The 16,264-nt window shown below is 47.7% G+C and overlaps 1 non-coding gene across 1 annotated transcript; it reads right to left on the bottom strand.

Annotated features, from left to right (window-relative positions):
* Positions 1–3,275: 3,275 nt before the first annotated feature.
* Positions 3,276–3,350, bottom strand: Trnat-ugu (transfer RNA threonine (anticodon UGU)). The gene has a single exon. It is a non-coding gene; the product is annotated as a tRNA-Thr (tRNA).
* Between the last annotated feature and the right edge of the window lie 12,914 nt (positions 3,351–16,264).

Genomic DNA, 16,264 nt, shown 5'->3' with positions numbered 1-16,264 from the left:
GCAGCATATTGCCTAAACGGGTATCAAATAAAATATTAGTACCAAGTGACCGTTACTGTATTATTACTTCATAAAAATCTTACAATACGGTCGTAACCCTCAAATAGCATCCATATAACACGGATAAATCTAAGTAGGGGATATTTTTCTGATGGATTATGTGGACCATGAGTCTGCTGTTTTGTGGCCTTGAGGTACTGTTGCTGTGCGAAGTCAAGCAGTAAAAATTTAATTTCACTGTTGAGACGCTATTGCAGTACTTCAGTTCTAACATCATTCGAAGGTGCGTCAAGTATCTTACTTCTTGCTTGTAGACAAATAATTTTCCTATATACCCGACAGTTTTTCTCAGTTTTTTTTATTGTACAAACTTCAAAGGCAGCTATGCTATGGAACGAGGAAACGTGCGGCAGTGCAGCTGTTTGTAGGTTTACCTCGTCCGAGAATTCCGTCGTCTGTCGTAGTATATCACTCAGCGCACTATATGAGGGGGGGAGGGGGGCGATGTTATTGCAATTACCGCGGGTTCTCGTTGTGCACTCTGCAGATAGCGGCGGCGATTAACACGGGCTCTGCACACGCGTGGATATTCCGGGTAGTGCTAAGCTCACGTATATCTTACAGTACGCACCTGTTACTACGGGGGTCGTCAAATAACTTTTAACAAAAACAACGAATGGGAGGCTTTCTTTTTGTTACACAGAGTTTTATTGTTTCTCAAAACATTCTCCTCTGAAGTTCACGCAGTTATTCATGCGTTCGAAACAATTCTGGATGCATTACTTCCACCCCGATATTGTTACCTCGCACATACGGTTTTGGAAGGATTCAGTAGGTCCGCGAGCAGCAAAGTTTCCTTTCATCTTTAGGCGATGAGGCACGTGAATACGGACGAGGAGACGCTAATTACGCGTTTTCCTCTGTCAAGTGATCAATTCCTTGACGTTGTGTGTGTCAGCAGTTCGAGTGACATCGAGTAAGCACTCAGCACTTCCTCGGGTCGTCTAAAGCAGTGGTCGCGACATCTCCAGTCTCACCAAAGAAACAAGCAGCCATTTCCTCGGAAGCCCTTCGCTAACGATTCGTTTCCGTCGGTTTCGGTTCACCTTGGATCAACAAACTCATTATTAAATGAAAGTTCCGCCATTTGACTGTATACATCGTTTATTCTTCTTTACAGTCATGATAGCAGCCGTCGGCCTTTTTCAGGTATCATAATGTTGGGCATGATCAGACTTCTATAATCGTCAAAGATGTTAAACTTGGTTGCGTAATGCAGGTGTCACAGCATAAAAACGAGAATATACCCACAAGGTCCGTTGCTGGCGGAAATAAACTACAGATATGTGACGTGCATTGACAGCAAGGCCTGTGATGATGGTGTCTGCACATGTAACGACTTGTTTCGGTTACCGTTATATGGCCCAATTATTCAGTGTATGTCACACATGTTTGTTTTATTTCTGCCAGACACGTCGTCGATGTTATTGTCGTCTTCTGTCCAGAGACTGGTTTGATGCAGCTCTCCATGCTACTCTATCCTGTGCAAGCCTGTTCATCATCGAGTAACTACTGCAACCTACATCCTCCGGAATCTGCTTAATGTATTCCTCTCTTATCCTCCCTCTACGGCTTTTACCCTCCACGTTGCTCTCCAGTACTAAATTGGTGCCTCAGAACGTGTCCTGCCAACCGATCCATTCTTTTAGTCAGGTTGTGCCAAAACTTCCTCTTCTCCCCAATTCCATTCAGTACCTGCTCATGAGCTACGTGATCTACCCATCTAATCTTCAGCATTCTTCTGTAGCACCACATTTCGAAACCTTCTATTCTCTTCTTATCTACCCTGTTTATCGTCCACGTTTCACTTCCATACATGGCTACACTCCATACAAATACTTTCAGAAACGACTTCCTGACACTGAAACTTATACTCGCTGTTAACAAATTTCTCTTCTTCAGAAACGCTTTCCTTGCCGTAGCCAGTCTACATTTTATATCCTCTCTACTTCGACCATCATCAGTTATTTTGCTTCCCAAAAAGCAGTACTCACCTACAGCCTTGAATGTCTCATTTCCTCATCTAATTCACTCAGCATCTCCTCATTCAGTTCGACTACATTCCATTATCCTCGTTTTGCTTTTGTTGATGTTCATCTTATAACCTCCTTTCAAGACACTGTCGATTCCGTTCAGCTGCTCTTCCAGGCCATTTGCTGTCTCAGACAGAATTACAATGTCGTCGGCAAACCTCGAAGTTTTTATTTCTTCTCCATCGACTCTTATAACTGCCATCTGGTTTCTGTTCAAACTGTAAATAGCCTTTCGCTCCCTGTATTTTATCCGTGCCACCTTTAGAATTTAAAAGACAGTATTCCAGTCAACATTGCCAAAAACTTTCTCTAAGTATACAAATGCTATAAACGTAGGTTTGCCTTTCCTTAAACTATCCTTTAAGATAAGTCGTTGGGTCAGTATTGCCTCTCGTGTTCCTAAATTTCTCCGGAATCCAAACTGATTTTCCCAGAGGTCAAGTTCTACCAGTTTTTCCGTTCTTCTGGTAAAAAATTCGTGTTAATGTGAAGTCTTATGAACCGCTCCTGCGTGCTCAAATTTGCGTGAGGCCTCGTGTTCTCATGGTGGAGGAATACGTTTGCGTTTTTGTGACGACGAACACGCTGAATTCGTTTCTTGAGTTTTCTGGAGGCAGCGCAGTACCCGCCAGAGTTGATCGTTGCACCGTGAGGGAGGACACCGAACAGGGCAGCCCCCTGGGAGCTCCAGAAGACCGTCGCCGGCTTAGTGTGCGGCTGCGAACTTTTTGTTCGGAGGAGAGGTAAACTGGCTCCCCTCCATGGATTGCTGTTTCGTTTCTGGTTCAAAGTGATGAACCCCCGTTTCATCAACTGTAAAAAATTCTCACGATCAGCCTCGAACGCGCAAATACCGCGCAGTTGGTCCTTCATTGCTCTTCATAGTCTTTTGTCGGATGGCGAGGTACCCAGTGCGTACACACCTTTGAGGACCCCATCTGGTCAGCACTACCAACAGACAGGTCCAGTTGTGCACCGAGGTGATTGACTGCCATCCGTCGATCAACTCGAATGAGAGTGTCCGCACGCTGCAACGCGGAAGATGGGACACGTTTGCGCGACCTTGTTGCGATAATGACTGACGCCTCGCCCAAAGACTCACCGTGTCTTTAGAATCATATATTAATAGCTTCAGCTGCTGACGGAAGTTGATATATATCAGCGGGGACAGGTGAAAATGTGTGCCCCGATCGGGACTCGAACCCGGGATCTCCTGCTTACATGGCAGACGCTCTGTCCATCTGAGCCACCGAGAGCACAGATGATAGTGCGACTGCAGGGAGTATCTCGCACACGCCTCCCGCGAGACCCACATTCTCACCTTGTATGTCCACACACTACATTCGTATTGTCCGCACACAACACACTCATTACTCGTCGAAGACATTCTTACCAGTTCCCGTAAGAGTTCGGGTAATGTGTGTGCATCCGCACAGAAGAGAAAGATCATGGCCGTATTGCTATAACTATACAGGGTGAAAAGTATTTAAACCGACAAACTCTGGGAGGTTGTAGGGGACATCAAAACAAATATTTTTCCCTAATGTCATTTTTTCCTATGAGGATTATTTAAACTGGTGGAGGCCGTATTACGCTTTTTAGTTGTAGGCAACTGCTGTCCACCAGTGTAGCAATACATTGTCTCTGTTTACTAGTGGAGCGATACACCTGGAGTGAGTACACTGATATGGTTGGTGCGTACTACGTAGCGCACCACAACGGACGAGCTGCACAGCGGGTTTATCAACAACAATATCCTAATCGCCGTATCCCGCATCATACGACCTTTGCTGCTGTGTACCGACATCTGCGTGAGACCGGGTCATTTAGTAGATTACCTGGACAGGGACGCCGTCGCACGGTAAGAACGCTGCAATTTGAGGAAGCTGTCTTGCAGCATGTGGAGCGGGATCCTTCAATCAGCAGTCGTGCAATTGCACGTAACATGGGGACGAATCAGACGAATGTAAGAACAGTCCTTCGAGAGCAATTGGTACTTCCATTTCACTCACAGCGTGTCCACAACCTGGAACCAGGTGATTATCCACCCAGAGCACAGTTTTCGCAGTGGTACCTGGAACAGGGTGAAATGCATCCTACATTTCGATCCTCTGTGTTGTTTACCGATGAAGCAACGTTCGGGCGTGTTGGAGGCTTCAACATGCACAATTCGCATGTTTGGAGTGAGGATAACCCACATGCCACAGTTACTAGCACTCAAGTGCGATTCTTCGTTAATGTGTGGGTCGGTGTTGTTGGGGACTGTTTAATTGGGCCGTATCTGCTACCTAGGCCATTAAATGACAGGCCCTATTACAATTTTCTCGCCAGAGCATTGCCAGAATTCCTGGAAGTGCGCCAAACGTTTTGATGAGTGAGTTTGCGAGTATCAAAATATGTCACATGAATGCGTTAGGAGCTTCGCTTTTGTTAATTGCCAACGGAACGTAGACCTTGATAACTGACATAAATTTCAGTTTAATACGTCTACCCGTTCCTGTCTGACAGACAGACGGACAACAAACCAATCCTGCAAGGACTCCGTTTTTGCAGACTGAGGCACGGAAGCCTAAAAAACAAGAATAAACCACGCGGTGCTATTCGATGGGCACAGAAACAATGAATGCTGAACGTGATTAAAAACGCACATACTTATGGTAATAATCGACACTGGTCTTTCAGACGTGTTTTAAGGTGAAATTTACAGTCATATTCTGAAACCACAGGCGTACAACGACACACAGTAACGAGGTCATACAGGGAGTCCCGCATGGAACCGATACGCCTCAAGTACCCATTAATCATCTCTCGTGAAGTGCCAATACTGTCTCGAAAGTTGGCTACATTGTCTTGTATCGGAAAATTGAATGCAGCCGTGTGTCGGTGCGTCAGTTGTTGTGAGAAACTCGTGTTGATGAGCTGTTGTAGAAATGGGGCAGTTTCATTAGGACAGCGAACTGATATTGTGGACTGTCACAGAAAGACAAGCTCTATTGATGATCGCAAAAAAAATGTTTCCAGCCAAGTATTCTGGTAGGAAACTCCCCACAACTAGCGCAAGTCTAGCTCTGCACAAGAAATGGAAATCTGATCAGATTGTGGACAGGAATAGATGACTGCCAGTGAGGTTCCGTGAAACTAAAGACAGAATTCTCGTTGACATTACGGGAGGTCCCCACAAGTCGGTAATGAGGTTATCGCCGCATACATTGTATCATTGTGTACTAAAAGACATGAAGTTGATAGCCTTTCGTTTCACAGTGGTGCAAAAGTTGAAATCTGAGAATCAGGAAAAAAGAGAGTTCATTTTTGTAACTGGCTGTTACCATCGATTGATAACGGTTCCTTGGACCCCTTGGTTTATTGTATGTCAGATGAGGTCTGGTTCGTTTGTCACGTTACGTAAACTCCAAGAACTGCAGATACTGCTCGCACGACAGCCCATATATTCTGCATGAAGAACGTCTCTGAACCGTGCTTTTACTTTCAAAGAATATTCTTAAAATTTTATTTTATATACTAGCGATTCATCAAGAACATTAACACATTTAATCATACTATGTGAGCGTGGAAGTAGTTGCCAGGGAGTAACTGATGAAATCGTAATCAAATTGCTTTCAACAAATGGAAATTTTATTCCTAGAAGCTTTTTTTTAAGAAACAAATTTAAAATTATAAGCAGAAAGCACCCTCTAAATATCAAGTTACAATTTATTCAGAGGCAGAAAGAGACAAAATTTTTTGAGTTTATGAGCTTTCGGGCTGAGAACCTTGCCGCTCCCTTTTGACACGGCCGTAGTCACGACCGCTCACAAAAACTTCTGAAAGACTACATTGGTGCAGATCTGCAACACACCAGATTACCTTAAACTAAAAGCTTTAACAATTCACACAAACACACAAACTATGCACCCCGTAGGAGGGATGGAAATGGTACAAAACATTAAAATTAAAAGATTAACTTGCCACCGAAGGTGCAACTTGATTTTAACTTCTAAGAAAAGTCTTACGGTGGAAGGGTGGCAACTTTATATACGATAATGACCATTTAAATAAAAGCCCATGAAATGCAATCTTACATAAAATTATACAAAGTTGGCCAAATATGCTCTACAGTACACATATACCGCCTCTCAAGATGATAGGCAAGCTAAAAACATATTTCAGGATTAGGCCGTTACACTTCAAGCAATAAATTCGTTAACACACCGAATCCGACAAACATGACAGAGGCAGCTACTAACTTACAGCAGATTGATAGGGAGATTACTGAACAACCCGAACCGCAGGTTGCTCTAACCCGCCCCTACTCCACAAGGGAAAAACGAACCACCCAATTCATAAATAACCACATACCCGCGCGAATGGGCAAACGGAGAAGAATGGTGGGATGACCCCAAAATAAAGCGGCTGGAGACCACACCAAGAAAACAAATAGAATTTAACAAGTAAATGAAGCAATATATCGCCAATCACTTAACTTCTAATAAACTGTGATTTCTGGCGAAGACCTGGCGCAGCACCCCCAAAACGCTCTCCTGAACCGTCCGCTGCCAGCCGCTTCAACGGACGCAGGAAGGCGCGCCGATCTCCCGTCTCACGGCGTCGCAGCTCGCACCGGCCAGACCGATGTGGTGGGTTGACTCCTGTTGCTCTCGTGTCGACCGCGAAGCCACTACCCCTTTCTACACTCCTGGAAATTGAAATAAGAACACCGTGAATTCATTGTCCCAGGAAGGGGAAACTTTATTGACACATTCCTAGGGTCAGATACATCACATGATCACACTGACAGAACCACAGGCACATAGACACAGGCAACAGAGCACGCACAATGTCGGCACTAGTACAGTGTATATCCACCTTTCGCAGCAATGCACGCTGCTATTCTCCCATGGAGACGATCGTAGAGATGCTGGATGTAGTCCTGTGGAACGGCTTGCCATGCCATTTCCACCTGGCGCCTCAGTTGGACCAGCGTTCGTGCTGGACGTGCAGACCGCGTGAGACGACGCTTCATCCAGTCCCAAACATCCTCAATGGGGGACAGATCCGGAGATCTTGCTGGCCAGGGTAGTTGACTTACACCTTCTAGAGCACGTTGGGTGGCACGGGACACATGCGGACGTGCATTGTCCTGTTGGAACAGCAAGTTCCCTTGCCGGTCTAGGAATGGTAGAACGATGGGTTCGATGACGGTTTGGACGTACCGTGCACTATTCAGTGTCCCCTCGACGATCACCAGTGGTGTACGGCCAGTGTAGGAGATCGCTCCCCACACCATGATGCCGGGTGTTGGCCCTGTGTGCCTCGGTCGTGTGCAGTCCTGATTGTGGCGCTCACCTGCACGGCGCCAAACACGCATACGACCATCATTGGCACCAAGGCACAAGCGACTCTCATCGCTGAAGACGACACGTCTCCATTCGTCCCTCCATTCACGCCTGTCGCGACACCACTGGAGGCGGGCTGCACGATGTTGGGGCGTGAGCGGAAGACGGCCTAACGGTGTGCGGGACCGTAGCCCAGCTTCATGGAGACGGTTGCGAATGGTCCTCGCCGATACCCCAGGAGCAACAGTGTCCCTAATTTGCTGGGAAGTGGCGGTGCGGTCCCCTACGGCACTGCGTAGGATCCTACGGTCTTGGCGTGCATCCGTGCGTCGCTGCGGTCCGGTCCCAGGTCGACGGGCACGTGCACCTTCCGCCGACCACTGGCGACAACATCGATGTACTGTGGAGACCTCACGCCCCACGTGTTGAGCAATTCGGCGGTACGTCCACCCGGCCTCCCGCATTCCCACTATACGCCCTCGCTCAAAGTCCGTCAACTGCACATACGGTTCACGTCCACGCTGTCGCGGCATGCCACCAGTGTTAAAGACTGCGATGGAGCTCCGTATGCCACGGCAAACTGGCTGACACTGACGGCGGCGGTGCACAAATGCTGCGCAGCTAGCGCCATTCGACGGCCAACACCGCGGTTCCTGGTGTGTCCGCTGTGCCGTGCGTGTGATCATTGCTTGTACAGCCCTCTCGCAGTGTCCGGAGCAAGTATGGTGGGTCTGACACACCTGTGTCAATGTGTTCTTTTTTCCATTTCCAGGAGTGTATACGGCGCTGCCCACTGGACTCACGTGCGCCGACGCTCAAGGCGGACCAGTCATCTCGTCTCTCAGTGCGCGACCGACCAACCGATCGATCCAACCGCCAATGACAGTTGCTTGAGCAACTCGAGCAGACTGGCGGCCTAACGCGCAGACTCAGATGCAGGAACTAAGCCCCGACCGGGCGACCACTAGCTGAGTTCTCTTGCTGCCGAGGTGGAAAGACTCTCATTTTGCCGTCTTTAAAAGTTGATCCGAACGACCGACATACTAGCAATCCGGACGACAGGCAGACACTGCCTCACAACTGCGGACGAGAGACAGACTAGCGAGCTGGGGACGAGAGACTGACCCAGACTTACTCCAGACTGGCCCAGACTGACCCAACTCAGACTGACCAACTGACTCCCTGGCGAGCTCGTAGCGCCCCTTAAATGCACGTGAACAGGCAACCTTCCCCCTTTCCCAGCAGAGGGAGACACCAAAGCTGCGATTGCCACAGCGGCGCCACCGCCAGAAACGGAGGGTGACTGCTTCACACCACGAGCTGCGGCGCGCTCTTCAAAACAGCAATTTTTACCACAGCTCAGTCTCCACTCAGAGTAGGTAGCTCTCTGATGTGCCTTGTCCGGCATGTGCATTATTGGCCCCATATTTTTCAGTTACACCTTCAACACTGCCAGATGTCTGGAGATCACTGACTCTCTTTATGCTACGCGCTGTATTCCAACAAGATGGAGCAGCCGCTCAGACACCCAACCAAAGTACGGCCCACTTCACCGGCGTGTTCTCCAGAGGTACACTTGTCAATCGAGACTTCTGCCCCCCAGCGTCTCCGGACTTAACATCGTGTGATTTTTATTTGTGGGGCACACTAAAATGTAAAGTGTATGCTGACAATTCTCGCACAGTATCTCAAACGGAAATCAACAACGTCACGCCTGCAGAATTACGTTTCGCTCGTAACGTTATCACACGAAGTAACTGGCTGCCCATGGCCACCACTTCCAGCATTTGTTATAAACAGGTAACTACACGTTTCTTAAGGGGCTCCGGAACGCCCTATACTTGCAATGTTAAAATAACGCTTATAAATTACATCTTTCCTCACAAAGTATTTGAGGTACGAAGTTGAACTTTTTACAGATTATTTATTGGAATATGGGCTACAACTTAACACAGGGATTTTACAAAATTTTAGTTCAGTTATTAAAGATGATTTTTTTTCAATTGTAATGAAAATTCACAACATTTTTTTGCAATTTTTTATTTATTTATTCAAAAATATACAGTTTTTTGGAAAAAGGCTGTGTTAAATTATGCAGAAGGTACTGTGTAACATTTACTGAAAGTTTGAAACAAACATGTTGGGAAGATCCTTAGAAAACATGTAATTAGTATGAGAAAATAAAAGTTTTGGGAATCGAGCGACAAAGATTGGATTAACTTTTTAGTGCATTCCACGTCCATAGGAGGGATTATCTTCATCCTCTGCAAACTCCTCCTCCAGCTTCCTCTTGTTCCTCCTCCTGTTTACTCTTGCTTGTATTTCTAGACTCTTTACAGCCCTGTCTGCAGCCCGAAGGCGTTCCTTGTCTAAAGCAAGCATACCATGTTAGAACCTATCTTCATTCCCATATTTCTAAATACCTTGCACGTTACAATGTTGCCATCCTTCAGAGGATTTCTAATAACTTTACTTTTACTCATTATTATACTTCAACAAAACAGAGACTCAAGAAACAGAATTAATTACGAATATTTTCGAGATAACGACAGAGTAAATAAACATGAAACAATCGACAATCACACCAGCGATATATATTGAACCATCACAGGTTAGCCACAACACATACTGTATCTCACATCACTAAAATGTACCTGATGAACACGGACGTTAATAATAACACCATTTGACAGCAGTTTAACAGCGCCACAGTGGGTCACGCCCATCTAGAACACATTTCAAAAAAAATTTAAAAATACTTGTAGTCTTCGGAATTGAATAAATTATATATCTACACTCCTGGAAATGGAAAAAAGAACACATTGACACCGGTGTGTCAGACCCACCATACTTGCTCCGGACACTGCGAGAGGGCTGTACAAGCAATGATCACATGCACGGCACAGCGGACACACCAGGAACCGCGGTGTTGGCCGTCGAATGGCGCTAGCTGCGCAGCATTTGTGCACCGCCGCCGTCAGTGTCAGCCAGTTTGCCGTGGCATACGGAGCTCCATCGCAGTCTTTAACATTGGTAGCATGCCGCGACAGCGTGGACGTGAACCGTATGTGCAGTTGACGGACTTTGAGCGAGGGCGTATAGTGGGCATGCGGGAGGCCGGGTGGACGTACCGCCGAATTGCTCAACACGTGGGGCGTGAGGTCTCCACAGTACATCGATGTTGTCGCCAGTGGTCGGCGGAAGATGCACGTGCCCGTCGACCTGGAACCGGACCGCAGCGACGCACGGATGCACGCCAAGACCGTAGGATCCTACGCAGTGCCGTAGGGGACCGCACCGCCACTTCCCAGCAAATTAGGGTCACTGTTGCACCTGGGGTATCGGCGAGGACCATTCGCAACCGTCTCCATGAAGCTGGGCTACGGTCCCGCACACCGTTAGGCCGTCTTCCGCTCACGCCCCAACATCGTGCAGCCCGCCTCCAGTGGTGTCGCGACAGGCGTGAATAGAGGGACGAATGGAGACGTGTCGTCTTCAGCGATGAGAGTCGCTTCTGCCTCGGTGCCAATGATGGTCGTATGCGTGTTTGGCGCCGTGCAGGTGAGCGCCACAATCAGGACTGCATACGACCGAGGCACACAGGGCCAACACCCGGCATCATGGTGTGGGGAGCGATCTCCTACACTGGCCGTACACCACTGGTGATCGTCGAGGGGACACTGAATAGTGCACGGTACATCCAAACCGTCATCGAACCCATCGTTCTACCATTCCTAGACCGGCAAGGGAACTTGCTGTTCCAACAGGACAATGCACGTCCGCATGTATCCCGTGCCACCCAACGTGCTCTAGAAGGTGTAAGTCAACTACCCTGGCCAGCAAGATCTCCGGATCTGTCCCCCATTGAGCATGTTTGGGACTGGATGAAGCGTCGTCTCACGCGGTCTGCACGTCCAGCACGAACGCTGGTCCAACTGAGGCGCCAGGTGGAAATGGCATGGCAAGCCGTTCCACAGGACTACATCCAGCATCTCTACGATCGTCACCATGGGAGAATAGCAGCCTGCATTGCTGCGAAAGGTGGATATACACTGTACTAGTGCCGACATTGTGCATGCTCTGTTGCCTGTGTCTATGTGCCTGTGGTTCTGTCAGTGTGATCATGTGATGTATCTGACCCCAGGAATGTGTCAATAAAGTTTCCCCTTCCTGGGACAATGAATTCACGGTGTTCTTATTTCAATTTCCAGGAGTGTATTATCTGTTCTTTTTTAGTTACTTAATTGTTAGCTGAATCTCGGGAGCGAGGCGTACCGGTTTCACTTAGGGATACACCGCACCTGCGGCAGGCGCAGCCACACTGAGCGGCCGTCACGCACCTCCATGTATTTGGAGGCCGTCCGTCGTTTCGGTGAATGGAGTACAGAGGCCGCCTGTAGAACGTAAAGACGCGCCAGTCGGCACGTTCGGTCGCTCTGTTGCTGTTGTGTGCCCACTCAGCGGACAGCCGACAGGGCCACTTGTGTCCCTGGAAGGACACGTGCAGCCATTTGTCTGGCTGGCTGAGCGACCGCCGTTGGCCGTCGCGTGCTGCTGCTGCTGCCGCTGGGAGCTACCATCTGGACGCCGGGCCGTCAATTTGTATCCCAGCGCCACACGCGCACACACACACACACAGATGGGGGAGACCTGCGCCGTGACGCTCTGACGGCAATCGCGCGGCGCTTCCGGCGTCGCGACGGCTCCATTTCCCGCGCCCCGTCCGCCGGACAGGCAATCAGGGCTGCCAACCCATCGGCGATGACGCAGGCGGCCCGGGGGTTCCCCTGCTCGCGGGGCACACGCCGGTCCAAGTTGCAGCGTCCACCGAACACTTGTTACTCTGCCACTCACTCTCTCTTGTTGTAGGCAGCCGTCTTCAGAAGAGCGGTACACTGCGCCACAAAAGGGCATCACTCTTCCGATTCATTTCACGCTACCTTTCATCTTTTCCTGTCTTCTACTAATCTTCTCTCCTCTTAACCCGAAACATATCTTAAATGACCGTAACTATGTACATATGGCTTAATAAAAATCTTAATATTTTTCAACTCCTCATTAGCTGATACTAGGCACGATATTTACGAGCATAAATGAAAGAGTGTAGAAAATGTAAACGACGGTAATAATGAAATGAACTGAAAATCTCAAGTTCCAGAACTTCTGCACAACCGACAAACTTCTTACCATGACTGACCTCATTTGGTCCACTCATACGCTGTTTTCCTTTTCTTCGACGCGGAATACGTCGCGCGCATCTTCAACGTTTTTCCTTTCTATCACTTGATATACCTCTGACATGTCGTCATCTAATAATTATGCTATATTTGAGATCTGGTAGGCGTTTGCATCGAAATTCGATTTTTGCTTCTAGTCCAGGCATTCCTCCTTTCAAAATATGGCGTTCAGATGTTTCTCTTGCTCTAACAGACTCTCAGTGTTCGAAATTCAAACTGTCTTTTCGAATAAAGCATTTTCTTCGCTAGTATGACTCTCTGTTTCGTGGTGAGCATCAGCTACCACAAAATGAGAATCAGCATCAAAATCATCAAAGATGACATCGTCGTTGCCATTTTCCTCTTCACCTGTATCTCGTAACTTCTCCTGCACCCAAGCTTTAAAACTTAGATAAACTGCCGACATCTTACTCCTCTTAGAAAGCCGCTCCATGCTGTAGCTGAAAAATAATATAAACTCATGCATATAATAAATGCTATAAAATAAGAAAATACGAAAAAGCACTTGAAATCACAATATGTAGCGCCGGCCGAAGTGGCCGTGCGGTTAAAGACGCTGCAGTCTGGAACCGCAAGACCGCTACGGTCGCAGGTTCGAATCCTGCCTCGGGCATGGATGTTTGTGATGTCCTTAGGTTAGTTAGGTTTAACTAGTTCTAAGTTCTAGGGGACTAATGACCTCAGCAGTTGAGTCCCATAGTGCTGAGAGCCATTTGAACAATATGTAGCAATTAGAAACATGGTTTGTTGGACTTACCTAATTATTACACGTAATGAGATACATGGAGTCTGATGGGCACCCAATTTCACGCTGACTCGTAAATGGCTAGACTAACAAACTCAAGCTGATTGTTGATTGTTGCTTCACACACAACAAGTATTGGAGCGAAGATACTAAGAAAGGGAGAATCAGTGCTACCACATTCAATGTTTAAAATGAATTATGGGTCTGAGCCGGCCGCGGTGGTCTTGCGGTTCTGGCGCTGCAGTCCGAACCCGCGGGACTGCTACGGTCGCAGGTTCGAATCCTGCCTCGGGCATGGGTGTGTGTGATGTCCTTAGGTTAGTTAGGTTTAAGTAGTTCTACGTTCTAGGGGACTGATGACCTCAGATGTTGAGTCCCATAGTGCTCAGAGCCAATTATGGGTCTGAGAGGCAGATGTTTTGATGATGATCATATACAGCCTATTTTTCTGTGACTTACATTACACTATGTGATCAAAACTATCGGATCACCCCAATGTAACGCGGAAATGAAATGAAATGAAATGGTCGTGTGGCAATGTTGGCTGGCAGGGCCCATCCGGGGAAGTTTGGCCGCTGGGTGCAAGTCTTATTACAGGTCGCCAGATGGGCGACTTCCGCGTGGGTGATGATGATGAGGATGATGATCATCATCATCATGATAGAATAATGATGATAACCCAGTCCACAAGTGGAGAAAATCCCCAACCCGGCAGGGAATCAAACATGGGGCCACTGCATGGTAGGCAATCACATTACCACTCATCTAAGCAGGCAGACTGTAGCGCGAAATTGAGCACTAGATGTGAGGATAGCTGACCCGCAGGTAAAGGAGGAGGCAGGGAGTGTTAACGTTATTAACAGTGGGGAAGCGCTAACTCGAGAACAGATCGGTCAGAATGTAACACGCCCGGGATACAAATGGGGGTGGGGACCCTTGAACTGGTTTCTCTCTTCGGACCGTGCGCCCTGTCCACACCACGTACCTGATAATCCCGCGTCGATCGTACTGTTCCGCTCTACACTGTTGCTGGCTTGCCTGAAATTATCTATCGAAATACGCAAGCGGGTTTAGGGGAGCCACTCAACGTTAAACACAACACTGTCCTACGTCTGGTATGAACAACTATATTCTGAGATGATAAAAGAAAATTGCTGTTTACATTCTAAGTCATAAGTATTTATCCCAATTAATAAATGATTACCAGTCCACAATAGCACTCTGACGAGCGTACGAGTAACCGACACGACGCAGGTGATTGTTGATGATGCGGAAGCCGAATAATCTAACGAAAGTTGGAATTCGGGAATATTTACTTCGTCCTCTTTGGTGAAGGAGTTTCGGAACCTCGTGTTTAATAATTCCGCTTCGGTGGCACTGTCATCAATGACTTCACCGTTGACAAACTGCCTATTTGCTTCTGTCACGGGTTCTTCGGCCGATGTTCGCCTGATGAATTTACTGACATTTCGCCAGCACGAGTGGCTGGCATTGTCAAAGCTTCACCCTCCATTGCCAGTGGTGAACTGGAGGGTGAAGCTTTTACAATGCCCGCCACTCGTCCTGGCGAAACGTCAGTAAATTCATCAGGCGAACATCGGCCGAAGAACCCGTGACAGAAGCAAATAGGCAGTTTGTCAACAACTGGCCACGAAAGCCTGAACAATTTTGGACATCACCGTTGTTATCGCGCAGTCGTTAAATGCCAAACGACGTCTCGCTCGGTATAAGGAACGTAAACAGTGGACGATTGAAGAGTGGAAAAACGTTGCGTGGAGTGACGTATCACGGTACACAATGTGGCGATCCGATGGTAGGGTGTGGGTATGACGAACGCCCGGTGAACGTTATCTGCCAGCGTATGTAGTGCCAACTGTAAAATGGTGTGGTCGGGAAGCTCGCCACGCATACACAGATTTCTTCTGGTACCAGTCCTCCTTGACACTCGTAATCATATAACACTGTTAATAAAGTTAATTTTTCAGTTCACAGTTCTCACTTGTACGAGCGGGCGCGTAACCGTCGCGGCGCGGATGATTGTTGATGATGCGGAAACGCGATGATCGAACGCCTGTTCTCACGCTCGCTACAAAACACTGGCACTTGATGTACTCTTTTGTGGTAACTAATTTTTACTGATTCACACTAGTTCTTACTGGGAGACCGAACACGGCGCGGACGATTGATGCTGTATGCTACGATACGCAACGAGCAGATACTCAAACACTTCATGGGCGGCACTTTTCATTTTTTAAGCACATCATTACGCACTTGTCTCTGTATCACTTCCATATCTCATCACTTTACTGTAACAGCACTTACAGTAACAGCTGAACTTCCGTAACAATGGCTCTCAGATGCAGAGCCACCCGCAACACAACATAACAGTTCCGTGTCCCGTACTCGACTCTACAAAGACGCTGCCCGGAAAGGTACTACACAACCAATCCAGCGGTACGGCAGCACTCTTAGAAGGAGCGCTCGATGACTTGGTTTCGTGTCGCCTCGTTGTCACTGTAGCCTTGTACCCTGGGAAGCAAGGAGAGGATGTTGTTTGGTGGCCTGTATGCTCTTTCTGCTACACCAACTGCAGGCAGGTATTAACTGGCTTCTTTTTTAACACTCTGCCGTCCGGCGACACCGCAGTGGTGTCATGAGTTTAGTTAGTATCGCTCAGTGGCCGGCGACAGCACTTTAGTACCTTTTGCATTCTGTTGGTCCTTTGTTTAGGTAACAATAAGTTACACACGCCAACAAGTTTTTTTTTTGTTTTTATAAGTACTTGTGCCCTCTCGTCATGGCAGACGAAAGAGACGATACGATGAATGCGCGGAGCAAAACTTGGAGGTTGCCACT

This window comes from Schistocerca cancellata, chromosome 12 (genome assembly GCF_023864275.1).
Source record: "Schistocerca cancellata isolate TAMUIC-IGC-003103 chromosome 12, iqSchCanc2.1, whole genome shotgun sequence".
NCBI classification, from domain to species: domain Eukaryota; kingdom Metazoa; phylum Arthropoda; class Insecta; order Orthoptera; family Acrididae; genus Schistocerca; species Schistocerca cancellata.
Note: the sequence above shows the minus strand (reverse complement) of the source record. Positions and strands in the feature narration are given on the sequence as shown.